The sequence below is a fragment of the Chlamydotis macqueenii genome, chromosome 2, assembly GCF_036417535.1.
Source record: "Chlamydotis macqueenii isolate bChlMac1 chromosome 2, bChlMac1.mat, whole genome shotgun sequence".
In the NCBI taxonomy this organism is placed as follows: Eukaryota; Metazoa; Chordata; class Aves; order Otidiformes; family Otididae; genus Chlamydotis; species Chlamydotis macqueenii.
The window spans coordinates 75,040,683-75,048,265 of record NC_141557.1 but is presented as its reverse complement, the minus strand read 5'-3'; positions in this window follow the sequence as shown (position 1 = coordinate 75,048,265).

Here is a 7,583-nt window from a genome sequence, read left to right as displayed (position 1 = left end):
AATTTGATGCGGTAAAAAGATGAGGAACCAAGAGTTAGTTCTGAAATGGGATTTACCTGGAATACGTCTTTGGTGGCATTTTGAGTTCAGTGCTGCATAGGCGGAGGTATGAGGAAGTGAGAGGAAGAAATCGCGCATAATAAGGTGGTCACTGCTACGGTGACAACGATGAAAGTTGATTAGTGATCCATCTAAGAAAAGACAGTATGTTAATTATATTGTTAGCAGAATTCAGAACAAGATGTGGACTGGAAAAAGCAGCAATCATAAATGTTAATTTCCTCTTTTACATATAGGACGGTCTATGTGTGTTATCTTTTCAAGAGTGTTAACACAAAAGCGGAGATTAATCAGGTAATAACTATAGACTATTTATAGACTTCCACTGCAGAAGACAGCGAGACTTTCAAAGCTCAAATGTCAGCAGCGTGGAGATAAAGCAGATGGAGATAAATCCATCTTTCACAATACAACATCCCTCTCAACATCGAGGTGAGGGTGTGGTCGAAAGAAATAATCTGCAGTAAATTTCTAGTAAAATAAAGGTTGAGCATATTGGCAGGGGGCCTTTAAAAGCCTTGAATGCATGATATGTTCCTGATCAGCCACATTTATGATCACATGTTCCTAACCACATTTTAAAAGCACTTCTAGACTAATGTGGAGTTCCGTTACAGTAGATTTTATGGAGAAATTCATGCTGCTTTTTCCTTTTGGCTAAGAGGCTGCCTTGCAACGTTGAGGTTGACGATGCAGTTCAGATAATGTCTGTTCTTGTTTCGTTTTCTGTATTGTTAAGTGTTATGTATTTCTGCCTGAAAAATATATTCAAGGGTGAAGACGTTATCAACTGCATATCATCCACCAATGAATACCCAGCAGATTTAAAAAATTCTTTTAAAGTATGCCAGCAGAAACTAAAGCTTGCCCTCCCCGAGTAACCTGGTTTGTATTCATCTCAGGTGGTGTCATTCACTGAGGAGATGCATTCCTGGCACAAGGGAATTGTTTACTAGAAAACTGTTTTCTCTGGAACTCTGGAACTGGAAGTTGAACGCTTATGTAAACATTGCTGCTGTCCACTCCAAGCTGCGGTTGTACATAAAGCAATACTTCATTAATCTGACCTTCGTAAATAACATCACAAAGTGTTTAATTTTAAAGAGCAAGCTGACCAATGTCTGTATATACCCTGAGGACTGGAAGGGCAAAAGAATGGATAAAACATGCTCCTTGCTTTGCTAATTAGTCTTTAGAAGCAGCTTCAATACAACAGTGATGTGTTTAGAGAAAGAGAGGGAATATAACACAATTAGGTGAAAGCAGCCAGACTGTAAGAGCTGTTGCAGCTGTGGTTTTCTGCTTCCTCAGTTTTGCTAATTTAAATCTTTCAACAGACTTTTGCAATAACAATATTGTGGGTTGCGATATTCAGCATGAATCAAAGTGTGGCAACGAAAGAATCCAAGCAGTCATTTGAACATGGAAACAATTCTGTGAATTGATAATACTACAGCACAAATGGCTGATACTAGAAGTGCCCTTTTGATCTTCTGAGAAGAGACATGCACCCAAAGCATACCAGGTACACGTAAAAGATACCTTCAAGAGAAGGGATAAAGTTTTAGAAGAGCACGTAGCAAGGTTGCAGCCTCTGGAGTCACTTATATTGTGTCTGGCTGTTCGCCTGCTGGATTTTCTCGTTGTGTTGTCTGCATATTTGGAAGGGGGTTGGGGGGGAGATCAGGATCTATAGGCTACACTGTGATAATGCCAGAGACTTCGGGATGGCATTTTCATCCAGCCTGTCCTGCTGCATTTAGAAGAAGAAATGGCGGTGAAAGAGTAACTTCCATGGCCAAGGAAAACAACTTTTTCCTTCTGTCCTTCCAGATTAACTTGCTTTCTTTTCCAACCTTCCCCTATTTTTTTTTTTTGTAACAAGCATAGGTGTGGCATCCAAGAGACCTCTTAAGAAAATAGCATTAACGGTTACAAGAGGTTAGAGCCATGTTAGTAATTCTGGGATTACAGTGAAGCTCCAGGTTTTAGAATCATGGCAGCCTAGACAGATAGTTCCTGTCAACCAGCTTTCTTGATCCCTTATCTCTCGGGGAAGAGTAGCTAATAGGAACATAAGGAGTGCTGTACCTGATCAGAAAGGGATCTGACATACTCTCTTTCCCTGACAGTTATCCATAGAGGATACTTGGAAAGAGCAAAGAAATGATGGCCTGTATATGGTGGTAACTAACGTAGGGTGACTGAAATATGAATCCCATTCTGTTGTCTGCTGGGTTATGCTTCCCCAAACCAAAACCCAGGCCCCCCGTAGCTGGACAACAGCTTGTGTACTGGTCATCTTGCTGGGCAGAGATCATAGTGGTGTCCTTGTATTGCAGGGCGAAACAGCTCCCAGAGCAGTACGCAGGCCAAAACACCCTGTCCGGGTACCCTCTCTGCCGGAGAGCTGTCAGGGTGATCTTACAGTCCTTCCTAGAAGGAGATCTCCACTGCTCCTGAACTCAGCGTATCAGCCAGGAGGTGCGTGCTTGCAGCAGGGCCAGGTTCCAGAGCTCTCGCAGCCTCCGGCTACTCCAGGTGCCCTTATCGCGATGAACTCGGGCAAGGCTGATGGCCCAGGGGCTTCTGCAGAATCACTCCCCGAGGTCGCCAGCACGCAGACAGGTGGTGGTAGTGGGCAGCCCAGGCTTGGGTCAAACCAAGGCTGCCTGCTGGGAGCAGAGGAGGTGTTGGTGGCTAATTGTGTGGTACAAAACCAGGTGATATATATGTACGTAGCCCAGTTTCCCAGGGCTTCTGCAGCTGTTCTGCGATAAACACACTGGAAACAAAAATGCTGAAAGCACTGTTTAAATCAGATTTTTGTCTTCACACTATTCTTCAACCTTATTTAACTGTTTTAACGTGTTGGCCATACCTGTTTTAAACAAAAAGGTAGAACAATATCCAAAACTAATTACTCATAAATAATGAACCATTATCTGTTATATTTAATTAATATCTGTATTTTATGCTGAAGAAATAACTGTAGTGATATTTTTGCATATTAGGCAATAGATGTATTGAAATAAAATTAATGGCAACCCAGTAGTAAAAGGAGATCTTTACTGTCTAATTTTAAAAGGCATAAATTAAACTTGAGACCAAGATGATCTTGAATTTCATCTAGTAGAATCATAGAATGGTTAGGGTTGGAAAGGACCTTCAAAGGTCATCTAGACCAACCTCCCTGCAAGAAGCAGGGACATCTTCAACTAGATCAGGTTGCTCAGAGCCCCGTCCAACCCGGCCTTGAACGTTTCCAGGGATGGGGCATCCACCACCTCTCTTGGCAACCTGTGCCAGTGTTCCACCACCCTCATTGTAAAATTTTTTTTCCTTATATCTGAATCTACCTCCCTCTATTTTAAAACCATGACCCTTTGTCCTATCACAACAGGCCCTGCTGAAGAGTTTTTCCCTGTCTTTCCTATAAGCCCTCTTTAGGTACTGTAAGGCTGCTATCAGGTCTCCCCAGAGCCTCCTCTTCTCCAGGCTGAACAGCCCCAACTCTCTCAGCCTGTCCTCATAGGAGAGGTGCTCCAGCCCTCTGAGCATCCTTGTGGCCCTCCTCTGGACTCGCTCCAACTGGTCCATGTCCTTCTTATGTAGGGGACTCCAGAGCTGGACACAGTACTCCAGGTGGGGTCTCACCAGAGTAGAGGGACAGAATCCCCTCCCTGGACCTGCTGGCTACGCTTCTCTTGATGCAGCCCAGGATGCAGTTGGCCTTCTGAGCAGCGAGTGCACATTGCTGGCTCATGTCCAACTATTCATCCACCATCTGTACTTCTTTTCATTTGGAATATCTACTTATACCAGACTGCACGCTGGAACCATTTTCTGTTTACACTTGGGCATAAGAGACTTCTTTAGCTTGCTAAATATTGCTATTCCTATTTCTATCATTATTACCTTCCTGGATGCATATTTTCATGAGTGCTTTCTCTTTTTAGCCAGATAGGGAACATTTTTGTCATTATACTTCCAGCAACTTCTGGCCTATTTCTTTCACTTTACCTGATTTCTGCTCAGCAATTTGGTGATAAAGTTGCTCCCACTCAAGTCACTTCTTTTTCCAAAATAAGCATAATTTTGTGTTTTGTATCATACCTTTGGAAACATGTGCCTCTAGGTAATTTTTCAAGATTGACAGGTCCTAAACTTGTGAGTTTGCTCTGCTTTGGTGTTAAGCTACCAGTTATGCCACCCCTCCTCATTCAGTGAAGGCATGTCTGTTACGCGCACATTCATACAACTCAATCTTACTGCAAAAGGTCAAGTTAATGATTTGTAGTCTTGGTAGGCCTCTGGTTTGTTACAGACTTGCCTTCTGTAGGTGATCCTCTTAGGTAGTTTCTGTGCTTGTAAAGGTACCGTGTTGCTCTCAAGATGTTCCTTGTGCCTCTCGTTGACAACCCTTTGCATTTCTGGAGCTGCTTGCCCTTCCCCACGTCACTGTGTGGGAGAGCTTTGTACTCTGCCATTGCTCTTTGGTTTGTTGCCTCACTCTTAAGAGTACAGAAAGAACCAAAATTACCTTCTCCAGGTTCATGCCAGGTTCTCTTTCAAAGCAATGCAGAGAACTTTGTTTGCTCAGTCTTTTAACATGAATTAAGTCTGTTTCCAGTTCCAGGTAGTGCACTGGATACACACAGCACTGGCAAGAGGCTGGTGTTTGTTTCTTGGATGCAGTTGCACAACATCTGCCTTTTTATCAGTCCCCGGTAAATTACCTTTGGCATGCACTGCAGAGAAGCTTGTTACGCAATGGAAGTTTAGATCTCTTGTACGTAGCTCAGTTCTGCTCCTCTAACCCAAGAAACGAGTACAAAAGAGCTTGCTGAAAACAAGCAATTCAACCATTTCTCCACCTTGCATTGCTATCAATCAAATACATTGGACTTGCTTGCGCTCCTGCAAGTCTGGCTGCATCCTCTAACAGCACAGCCCATCGCCATCCTGCGATCAGCCAGGGAAAAGGACAGCGTGTACAGATGGGCCCTGTCGCTTTGAACAGAAAAAGGGAAAGCAGAGGCACGCCACGCTGTAAGGTTTTGCTTTGGTATAAACATTGGAGAAATACAAGAACATAAAGGGCTTTGAAATAGGACTTTAAAAGGAACGAGTGCCTTATCTTCCATTTGAGGAAAAAAACAACAACCCAATGATGTGAAGGGCAGAGGGCCAGACAAAAAAAGAGACAAACTGAAATTAGAACAGCAAGAAAAGGCAATACTACTCAAAAGCAACAGGAAAGAGGCAGGCATAGATTGCCAGTTAACATTTCACATCAAAGAAAAATTCTCATAAAAACCTTTTTCTTCTTCTAAGAAGCATTGTGCGTTTCTAGTATCTACTGCAGTGAAGCGAGCATGCTTTACACAAAAGAAGTCCCAAGAGAATAAGCCCAATAGCCACTAAGCTTCTGGAAACCATTTCACACAGCTGACAACTAGGACAAAAACCCATAGGAGCCCGGAGCATCAGCATTGCTGCCCTTGTTCACCAGTGGATTTTCACCCTGTGCCAGCTACAGGAGATCTGAGGCACAGACCAGTATCTATTAATACAGGCATCCCTTCTCTATCCTGAAGCTGGTGAAGGAACAGTGAAGGACAGAAGATGTTAAGCTCTGCCCGCAGGCCTTGCGGCTCCTCTGGAATGTTGCCATGCTGCAGCTGCACAGGGTTTGCTGTCAGGCAGGCAAGTGACCTGCTTGTTTCCGTACTGACAGTGGGCACGTGCATCACGGGCATGAGGCTTTTGGGCAGGTAAAAACAAACTAAAAAAAAAAAGAAAAATTTTAAATTATAGATCCAGAACAAAGCCAGGCACAAACACAACAAGAGCACGTGTAAAGATTTTAAAAAAAAAAAAGTAATTGTTTTGCTGTTTAGTTGTGTACAGAGCAATTAATGGCTATCATTAATTAATTAAAAACATCATTAAAACTCCAAGTGAGCTCAACCTTTGCCAGGCAAGAGCATGAGCATTTCAACTGTCATTTTAAATGGCACATTTCAAATCAGTAGTCAGCTACTTTTCCAGATTTTACAAAATCTTACTAAAAAAAAAAAAAAAAATCTTGACAGGTCAGAGCATCATAGGTATAGCTTGTTCTCCAGCCTTCAAGAAGGGGAGGAAGGTGAAATGATAATTTGAAATTGTATAGTTTGAATTTTCATTTTTTCCTAGCCTTCTGTTGGGCAAATGATTCACTTGACTCTTCCAGAGCCCAAGCCACAGCTGTACGTAACAGTCCTTACTTGCCACTGTATTTCCTGTGTGAGACGGTGATATTTATAGCAACTTTCTCAGTTCCTCACCTAGCTGACTGGTTATCGATGGAGCAGTAGTACAAGGCAACTACTCCATCCGAGATTTTTGTAACAAATTGCCTGTGGACAATCATTGGCCGACAATAGAGTGAATCAGAGGAAATTATTGTTTATAGTTTGCGGAACACATGTGACACTGAGCATGTTTGAAAGCAAAGTACCTGCCTTCAGTAGCTTAGATTTAAATTAGCTGAGACAGCAGAAGAGGAGGGAGGGCAAGCAAAAGCAAGTCTTGCCAATTCATGGCACAGTGCCTAGTAATAGGTCACCAAGCAGGAAAGAATCCCTGGCTCCATTATCAACATCAGGCCCGCGCTCAGGTGTTGGTGACTTATTTCCTGGAGATGTTTCAGAACAGAACCAAAGCCTTTTTAGAAGACAACTTAGCACCTGCTATGATGCAGATAGGACATTGTATTTTGTTTTCATGAATAATGGTTAAGAAGTCCAAATAAATGCGCCTTAAAATGTCAAGTATTTCTGCCAAAGACTAGCAGATTGTACATGTGGCAGGTACCGTGCACAGGTGGTATGGACAGATGGACTCTGGCATCCCCAAACACTGAGTTGAGGGGATGAAGGGAAGAAATATCCTTCCGTGTTCATTCATCAAGTTGGAGCCTCTTAGGTAGGATAAGGGATGCAAAGGTGAGTAAACAGAAAATGGTACAAAACAGTGACCTAGTCAAAAAGCCACCATCAGAAGGGCGTGTGTGTATGTAGAGGTAGGGAGGGAGAGGAGGAATTGTAATTAGGTCACAGGGACCAAAAAACAATTAAGAGGACATGCTTATCTAATATCTGGGCTGTCAGGACATAAACGCCAGGAGAGAGGACGAATGAACAATTAAAGAGTTTTTACGCAGCTGAAGGATTTGTGGAATAAAAATCACTAGATGAAAATTGTTAATGAAAAGCTAAAGAAAAATCAAGAGCTACATCAAAGCTTAAGAATAAAAGAAATGTTTTGATAAGAATTAGTTATCTCTTGGAAAAGCAGCGTAGTGGAAAACAAACAGTCCACCAAGTTCTTGCAATAGTTTACGTAAGTTAAGGGAATGGCGTTAAGTCAACCATGATTACTAGGATGTATCTGGTTAAGACCAAAAACATGTATGGAAGCCAATCATGAAACAAGCTTGTCATTCTGGAGGAAGGAAAGAGTAAACAGGAAATAAA